The sequence below is a fragment of the Eptatretus burgeri genome, chromosome 14, assembly GCF_056783735.1.
Source record: "Eptatretus burgeri isolate ZD-2024b chromosome 14, Ebu_testis_v1, whole genome shotgun sequence".
NCBI classification, from domain to species: domain Eukaryota; kingdom Metazoa; phylum Chordata; class Myxini; order Myxiniformes; family Myxinidae; genus Eptatretus; species Eptatretus burgeri.
The window spans coordinates 65,194,072-65,203,179 of record NC_140974.1 but is presented as its reverse complement, the minus strand read 5'-3'; the positions used below and the strand labels follow the sequence as shown (position 1 = coordinate 65,203,179).

The following is a 9,108-nucleotide window of genomic DNA, read 5'->3' as shown; positions in this document are numbered from 1 at the left end:
TCTTTTCTACCCCCGATAATCCACCCAAGCCCACCTCCTTCAAATTCCCTGCTTTCCTTCCTGAAAGTCCCTGTAATGTCCATCTTCTATTCCCCATGTTCCCCATCCCATACCTCTCCCTTCCACAGTTCTCCTCATGTCTCTGTTCCCCAATGTTTTGTCCTTCCCACTCCCTCCTCTCTTGTCTCATGTCCCCCATGATGTGCGTTGCGTGTTAGCTCTCACACAAGCCTTGACAAGGTATACAAAAAAAATAAAAACAACAACAAACAATCACTTTCGGCCCAGAAACAAGTCCATCTGAACCACGCAGGCCACTGCTCAGAAGCCATGACCGAAGACGACTGCGCAGCTCGGTTAAAGGTGACTCAGCATTTTGGCGCGCACGGACGAAATTATATTTTGAAAATAAATGCCGACGTTTACATTTTGGGTTTTGAAACTTTTGCACCTTCGGCGGAAAATGTATAAATATAAAAGGCAAAAAATGTGTTTTATATTTATATTTCATTTCGGCAAATATACCGTCGGCGGATCCGTAAACCAAGTTATAAAATAACTAAGGCCTTACTGGTATCCTGTGTTGGAGTGGTGACCCATCCAGGACTGTGCCCAATCGCCCAGGAGACTGCTTTGGCAGCACGAACACTCTGCACAGAGCATTGTCCTGATGTGTAGGGGTATAGTTTATATATACATATATATATATATATATATATATATATATATATATATATATATATATATATATATATTTACATATATATTGTTATGGATTCAGCGGTGGCAGGGCTCGCCTTCAACTCTTGACCCCCAAATGTTGAATGTTCGACGTCACTTAACAGCACTGCCACCTCCGGGGTTATAACGCCGGTTGGTTCGGCACAAGCCTCGGGTCACGCACCTCGAATGGCTATACCAACGTACACCTGGACCTTACCAGTTGGGGGAATAGACCCCGGTTACAGACTGGTTTTGTCAGAGACCGAGCGAATTCTGCCAGTCTGCAACCATTTTCGTTTTATATACCAATCGAGCGAATCGTTTCTCAGCACGGCACGAATAAACCCAAAGAGGAAACTTCATACGAATCAGCCAGATTTATTGGGGACACATCGGGGAACACAACACAAGCAAGCATGCACGACAATGTAATAATCAATCTATAACCCGTTCTTAACTCGGGAGCTACGGATTACGGGTTTCGAAGGGGACCCAAGCGAGATAAACCTTAGACAACATGCAGACAAGACACAGACAGAATGCAGACAAGACACAGAGTACTTGGTGATGCTTCATGGACGAGAGGAAAATTGTCAAAGGCCTGAATGTGGCTCGTGACAAGCCGATGTCCACGGATTCGAGCACCTAAGCTCAAACACGCCGCGTGGCAAAATGGCGGAGTCATCCTCCTTTTGTCGCACTGGCCACACACGCAGCCTCAGCGCGTTCAGCCCCCGTAAGGTCGACGGTACCAGAGTGGAAGGTCCACGTGTGCCGCAGCTGGCCCTTCACGAGGTCCAGCATACAAATCCAGGCCTGGCCTGTTCACCAGACAAGGCCAAATTGGGGTGTTAGGCTCCGCAGGCGGATCGACAAACGTGTCGAGGACCTCCTCATAAAAGTCGAACGCCGACTCCCCTCATGCAGTTCCTCCTGCCTCTTTCACGAAGCAGATCGCAGACTCGACTCGCGCAGCCAATCTTGCCTCTTTCACAAAGCAGATCGCAGACAGACACAGCCGTCCCTTACACAGCCGATTGCGACTCCCACTCGTCGTTTCTCTCCAGCAGAAGGCAGACTGACCGCATTCAGTCCCCTTCCTTGCCTTTCTTTCGGCTCACTCTTTACGAAAAACCGATCGCGCCACCTCCGCGCTCAGTTTCACCACCGCCTTCCCGGCGCTCCTGCAGTTTCACTTCCTCTTTCTTTTGGGGCGCGCCCCTTTACGAAGCCTACAAACTCCTCCCTCTCCCAGAGCACTGGGCGGAGAGGGGACCGAAGAAGAAGAACCTCTCAGTCTACCACCACTGTACGAACAATAAACAGCCTCTTACACCTCCCGACACACATGTAACATCCATTTACCGAACAACCTGGCTAAACATGCATTTAATGGGGAATCTGGGCTAATCCTATATTTAATAACACACTAAGGGCCATTTCTGCAACACTACCCCCACCTTTCTCCTGAGGCTCTCCCGAGCCTCCATCTGGGGCAGCCCACGGCAATGGCCCTGTTTAACGCACAGCACAGATCTCCCATTTACTCCAGCCCACAACATGGGAAGCACTTAACTCCAAAAACCAAAGTGTCACAGCAAGATTGGCATGTCCCTATCCTAGTGTGTCGGATCACTAATCTAACAAACAAATTCACACTCTATGCACATTACTTTACATTCTAATTATGGATTTGAACGGGAAGGTATTCAATTTTACTTTTAACACCAATATTTGCATCGGAGCAGGACATTCAAAGGTTCAAAGTTATTTAACGTGTTCACGCCTTCATGCCTCCTCCCGGCAGTATTGTCCATTCACCCCTGAGGGTTTCCTCTCTTCGTGGCCTTATTGGCCTCTCAGCAGGTGAGTTCAGTCAGCCCAGTGGCCTAATCTCAGAGAGAGTTCTTCGGCCCAATGAGCCCACAAAATGGCATGAATCTTCGGCCGCAACGGCCCACAACAACACTTTGGCCTCAATGGCCCACAAAAATGCTTCGGCCCATATGGCATACTCACAAGCAGCAGCAGGCAACAAGCCCTGCACCGGACAGCAGGTGACACAGCAATGGTGGCACGGTGATATAGATGGTAAGCAAATGCAGTTTGGAGGTGTTCTTGAGGACGCAAGTGGGTGTGATGACCTCAGACCAGGTGAGATGGAGTGTACCCTTAACCTCCCTTGCCTGACTTGCTTTGGCAGGACTTGTTTTGGTATGGTCTTCCTCATACGTTCCCTTTTGTTTTTTCTTTCTTTTTTTTTCTTTACTGACAGGATGGTGTGTTTCTTACTCAAATGTTATCTTCGTGGGTGTGTGCTCATGACATACTGGTGGCCTCTCTGGCACTTGGAGAGGGTGACCAAGCCTGGCCCTTGCTAACAAATTTTCCCATCAACATGACTCGTACCAGGTGTCACACATGAATGGTGCGGAGGATAGTCCATCGAACCTAACCATTTACTTTTAGCTCAAGACAATGCAACAAACCCTGCTATGGCTAGAATGATCTTAATGACCCATTTTTTCCCGACCTGGCACACTGTTCCATTCTTTTAAACCTGGGCAAGGCCCTTATTTGTCTTTTTACATTTGTCATCCGCTTGCTTCAGGTGTGTTTAACGCTTTGCCTGTAATGTCTCCACCACTCGTTTTTTTTCAATAATCACCCAAATCCACTCGTGCCACTCTTATCCCTTCTGTCAGTCTCTCAATATGCAATCTCTCGATATAATTTCCAATCAAAATTTTTTGCATCCCAATATGGCCTGCTTCTTTGGCTCATTGGAAGGGGAGTGAGGGAACGAATCCCTCATTACCGATTACATGACCCCGCCGCCTTTCCACCATGACTCAAAGGGGTCATGTCTCAATTGGGGTAGTGGTCCACCCCCTCCTTTTCTCCAGGGTTCGAGGAAGTCAGGTAAACCCCAATTGGGGGGGGGGGAGGAGGGGCAGCCTCCCCCTCTTCTCCAGGGTTCACGGAAATCAGGTAAACCCCAATCGGAGAAGCGGACTCCCCCTCTTCTCCATAACTCCCTGAAGACAGATAAACTCCACTCAGCTAGCCAAACCCCTCGTGTGCTGAGAGAGGTTTGAAGACCAAGTGACACACGCCAGTGCCACTTGCTACTCATCTGCGCTCAACCCCAAAGTTCCTGTGAGGCTGATAGAGAAATTAAAATCCAATTTCTAAAGGCTGCCCCTGGATGCAGCACCTCTAACTCTGTAAGAACCCATGTGGAGTTGTCCATTATGGTTTTTGTCCCCCGTGTCAATTCTATTTTCCCTTGCACCTCTCTAACCTATTTCCTACGTCACCACTCATTCCACGCTCAGGACTCCCACACAAAACAGGCTGCACAGATTCCAAGGTTAGGTGTTCACATTCCACACCTTCAACCTTGCCTGCGCACGGACCAACCGCCTCGCACTCCAGGGGTACATTCCCGAACGCCACGTGAGTACCCACACACATTTTGGCGTTTGCAGCACACACCGGTGCTGTAGTCTGGACTGTGGGCTCACAGCATTCATTCACAGTCACTCCACACACACATTCAAGGGTCACGCATACGTGCACCCCATCAGACCGAGTCTCTTCATTAACATAAAATTCAATTTCTACCTTAAGCTCATCGTCCGCACCATGTATGCATGTGCCCTCGTACCTGCTTCGTTCCAGAGTCACCTCGGTCCGGTCGCTTCTCTCCAGCGGGTTGCTCCTCATCGGTTCGCCACACTCCTCTGGGGCTGTCAGCTCCACATGCTGGACCTGCTCAAAATATGTTTCATTTGTCAACAACCCCATATGCTCCCTCAATGTCTCCTTCCCCAGGGTTTGCTCCAATTGTGGTGTCATCGGGTGAGTGATGTCAATCAAGTTCCGCACCACTAACATTCCTCTCTGTGGTGATGTCACACATCCCACATTATTGTGCAGTCCTACTTCTTGGCTCCATTTTCCTTTCCATTTGAGTCGTTCTTCCTCTCTGAGCCTTTTTAGTTGTTCGTTATCTTTCTGGAGTTTTTCCATCTCCGCGTACTCCAACCTTGCTCTCTCCTTTAGTAGGTCAATTTCAAATTCATGTTCTTTTTGTTGCCTATCCCACCGTCTCTCTTGTTCTTCCTTCTCCAATCTCGTTGTTTCCTTCAATTTATTGATTTCCCTTTCCTGCTTCATTCGTTGTTCTTCCATCATCTCCACGTACTCCAACCTTGCTTTGGCTTCCAACTGTTCGATCTGCACAATGTGGTTCCTTAACCTTTCATTCTCCGTTCTCTTTCTTTCCTCCCTTAACATCCTCAGCTCGTTTTGTCATTCCCTATCTTTATTTTGGTGTTTTTGTAACTCAGAAGCTCTTTCCCATAATTCCTTGATCATCTTCACACCTCTTTCGCATGCTTCCTTCCTCATTTCGTCCATTCTCTTACCATATTCCTCGCTAATCTCTAGTTGACGTGCCAGTTTATTTCCCCTGCACTCCGATTTCCGAATCTGTGCTGACTTTTCCAACAATTCTTCCTTCCTTTGCTCCAGATATTTCTCTCCTCTTTTTATCTTCTGTTCAAGGCTTTATCTTATCTTACCTCTTCCTTGAGTTGTTCCAGATATTTCTCGTCTTTTTATCTTCCGTTCGAGGCTCTTATCTGATTGCCTAATCTTACCTTTTCCTTCAGTTGTTGCAATTCCACATCGTGTTCCCGTTTTTCCTTTTCCAGCTTCGTTTTCCATTCTTCTTCCAAGCTCTTCCTATCCTGGGAGTTACTAATTTGCTCCTCCTCGATCCTTTTGTTCAGTTCCCTCTTCTCATGTTCAAACCTACGGGTAAACCATTCCTCATTACGGGCATACCACTCTACTTTCCTCATTTCTCCATGTAGTTCCTCGACTTTTTTCACCAATAGATTCCGCGTGTTTTCCAAGTCGAGAATCCGTTCTCGTTCCCATCTGGAATCTGTCTTGTCTTGCAATGCGTAGGCTAAGTCATTTTCCAGCCACCGAATTTGTTCCTGTGCATCGGCCAATTGTTGTGATTCCTTGTGCACATAATTTTCCTGAACCTCGTCTGCCTGCCGTAGTGCCTCGTCCAATTTCGTTTGTAACTCCTCAATATAATTCCCATCACACTCCACCTGTCCCAAGGTATCCGCCAATCGTGCACGAATCTCGTCAATGTACGCGTCGTAGTCCTGCTTCGTTTGCCATGAAGCATGCTGTGACCACGTGGTTTGGACCGGTGGGCGGGAGTGCTTCCTTCGTGCTGTGCGGTTCGTTGCGCTATTTATATTAACCCTCTCCCGCTTCGTATCGCGCTGAGGTGGAGCCGCGCCGCCATTTCACAACTCCATCTTTCTTTATAATTTCGAAGTTTTACACCCGATCCGCTCCAAATAAAAACAAAGCAAATTTGGAATTTGCGAGCGACGTATTTTTTTCTTTTTTTTCCGCGTCTCTCGTAACCAATGTTCGAGGTGCGAACGACACCAGATGTTGTTGGATCGGTGTCCTGCAAATTTATGGGGTTGGATGGGTTCTCATTCAACATCTGAACACCAGTGTTGAGGATCGGCGACGGAGGGATTCTCGCCCCACTCCGGACACCAATTGTTATGGATTCAGCCGTGGCGGGGCTCGCACCCAACTCTTGACCCCCAAATGTTGAATATTCGGCGTCACTTAACAGCACCGCCGTCTCCGGGGTGATAACGCCGGCTGGTTCGGCACAGACCTCGGGTCACGCGCATCGAATTGCGATACCAACGTACACCTGGACCTTACCAGTTGGGGGAATAGACCCCGGTTACAGACTGCTTTTGTCAGAGACCGAGCGAATTCTGCCAGTCTGTAACCATTTTGGTTTTATATACCAATCGAGCGAATTGTTTCTCAGGACGGCACGAACAAACCCAAAGCGGCAACTTCATACGAATCAGCCAGATTTAATGGGGACACAACACAAGCAAGCATGCACGACAATGTTATCATTAATCTATAACCCGTTCTTAACTAGGGAGGTACGGATTACAGGTATCGAAGGGGACCCAAGCGAGATAAACCTTAGACAACATGCAGACAAGACACGGACAGCATGCAGACAAGACACAGAGTACTTGGTGATGCTTCATGGACGAGAGGAAAAGTGTCAAAGGCCCGAATGTGGCTCGTGACAAGCCGATGTCCATGGATTCGAGCACCCAAGCTCAAACACGCCACGTGGCAAAATGGCGGCATCGTCCTCCTTTTGTCGCACTGCCCACGCACGCAGCCTCAGCGCGTTCAGCCCCCGTAAGGTCGACGGTACCAGAGCGGAAGGTCCACGTGTGCTCCAGCTGGCCCTTCACGAGGTCCAGCATACAAATCCAGGCCTGGCCTGTTCACCAGACAAGGCCAAATTGGGGTGTTGGGCTCCGCAGGCGGATCGACAAACGTGTCGAGGACCTCCTCATAAAAGTCGATCGCCGACTCCCCTCATGCAGTTCCTCCTGCCTCTTTCACGAAGCAGATTGCAGACTTGACTCTAGCAGCCTCTCTTGCCTCTTTCACGAAGCAGATCGCAGACAGACACAGCCGTCCCTTACACAGCCGATCGCGACTCCCACTCGTCGTTTCTCTCCAGCAGAAGGCAGACTGACCTCATTCAGTCCCCTTCCTTGCCTTTCTTTCGGCTCGCTCTTTACGAAAAAAAAACCGATCGTGCCACCTCCGCGCTCAGTTTCACCACCGCCTTCCTGGCGCTCCTGCAGTTTCACTTCCTCTTTCTTTTGGGGCGCGCCCATTTACGAAGCCTACAAACTCCTCCCCCTCCTAGAGCACTGGGCGGAGACTCCTTCGGAGAGGGGAACGCAGAAGAAGAACCTCTCGGTCCACCACCACTGTACGAACAATAAACAGCCTCTTAACCTCCCGACACACATGTAACGTCCATTTACCAAACAACATGGCGAAACATGCATTTCATGGGGGATATGGGCTAATCCTATATTTAATGAGACACCAAGGGCCATTTCTGCAACAATATATATATACATACACTACTGGTCAAAAATTTAAGAACACCCCCATTTTTCAGTTTTACCTAAAATTTAAGCAGTTCAAGTCCAGTGAATAACCTGAAATGGTACAAAGCAAAGTGGTAAACCTGTCAGAGGTTAAAAAAAAGCTTAGGTTACCAAGAGCTGAAAAATAATGTAAATTTCAAAGTTGTTCAAAGGCCCTTTTCAGGGAACAAGTAATGGGTGAGCAACTGCAGCTGTTCTGCAGCAATGGAAGTAAATTAAGCCTTGAAAGTTGATGCAACCAATTCCTGCAGGTGTCCCAACTTTTGTTGATTAGTTACAAACCCAATGTCTGTACAAAAGCAGTGTTGGAAGAGATTGTGTTGCTACACCCTCTGAGGCATTATTTGGACAATATTGCACTGCAGGAAGTAGTATATTGCTATCATAATGGCGAGAAATAGACAATCAACAAAGGAAGACAGACAGACCATTATAACCCTTAAAAGTGTAGGTCTTTCCTTCAAAGAAATTGCAAAGCCAGCCAAGGTGTCAGTGAGTACAGTTTCCTACACCATCAAAAGGCACATGGAAACTGGAGGAAACGCTGACAGGAAGTGGTCTGGCAGACCCAAAGCTACAACACAATCAGAAGACAAGTTTCTGAGAGTCAACAGCTTGTGTGATAGGCGGCTTACAGGACAGCAGCTTCAAGCACAGCTTGTGAAGAGAAGACTTCGAGCTGCAGGTTTGACAGGTTGAGTGGTGCTAAGAAAGCCATTGTGAAGATTGCAAAATAAGAAAAAGAGGCTTGCCTGGGCCATGAAGCACCGCCAGTGGACTACTGAAAACTGGAAGAAGGTCTTCCGGACCGATGAATCAAAATTTAAAATCTTCGGTTCATCATGCAGGGTTTTTGTATGCCATTGAGTAGGCGAAAGGATGGTTCCTCAGTATGTGACACCAACTGTCAAACATGGAGGAGGAAGCGTGATGATCTGGGGCTCTTTTGCTGGATCCAGAATCGGCGACTTGCACAGAGTGACTGGCACCCTGAGGCAAAAGGGCTACCACAGCATTTTGCAGCGCCGTGCAATACCCTCTGGTCTACACCTCGTTGGTCAGGGGTTCATCCTACAGCAAGATAACGACCCCAAACATACCTCCTGGCTATGTCAGAACTACCTTAGAAGAAAACAACAAGAGAGTAGGCTTCAAATCATGGAATGGCCAGCACAGTCTCCAGACTTATACCCCATTGAGCTGGTTTGGGATGAACTGGACAGAAGGGTGAAAGCAAAGCAACCTACAAGGGCAACACATTTGTGGGAACTTCTGCAACAGTGTTGGGAAGAACTTTCCGAACAATATTTGATTTCCATTGTAG

At 48.0% G+C, this 9,108-nt stretch overlaps 1 long non-coding RNA gene and 1 pseudogene across 1 annotated transcript in view; one reads left to right on the top strand and one right to left on the bottom strand.

Annotated features, from left to right (window-relative positions):
* Positions 1 to 9,108, top strand: part of LOC147013446 (uncharacterized) — a 35,894-nt gene that overhangs the window by 17,172 nt on the left and 9,614 nt on the right. The gene's annotated exons all lie outside the window — the stretch shown is intronic.
* On the bottom strand, positions 3,693 to 6,074 carry LOC147013447 (uncharacterized; annotated as a pseudogene).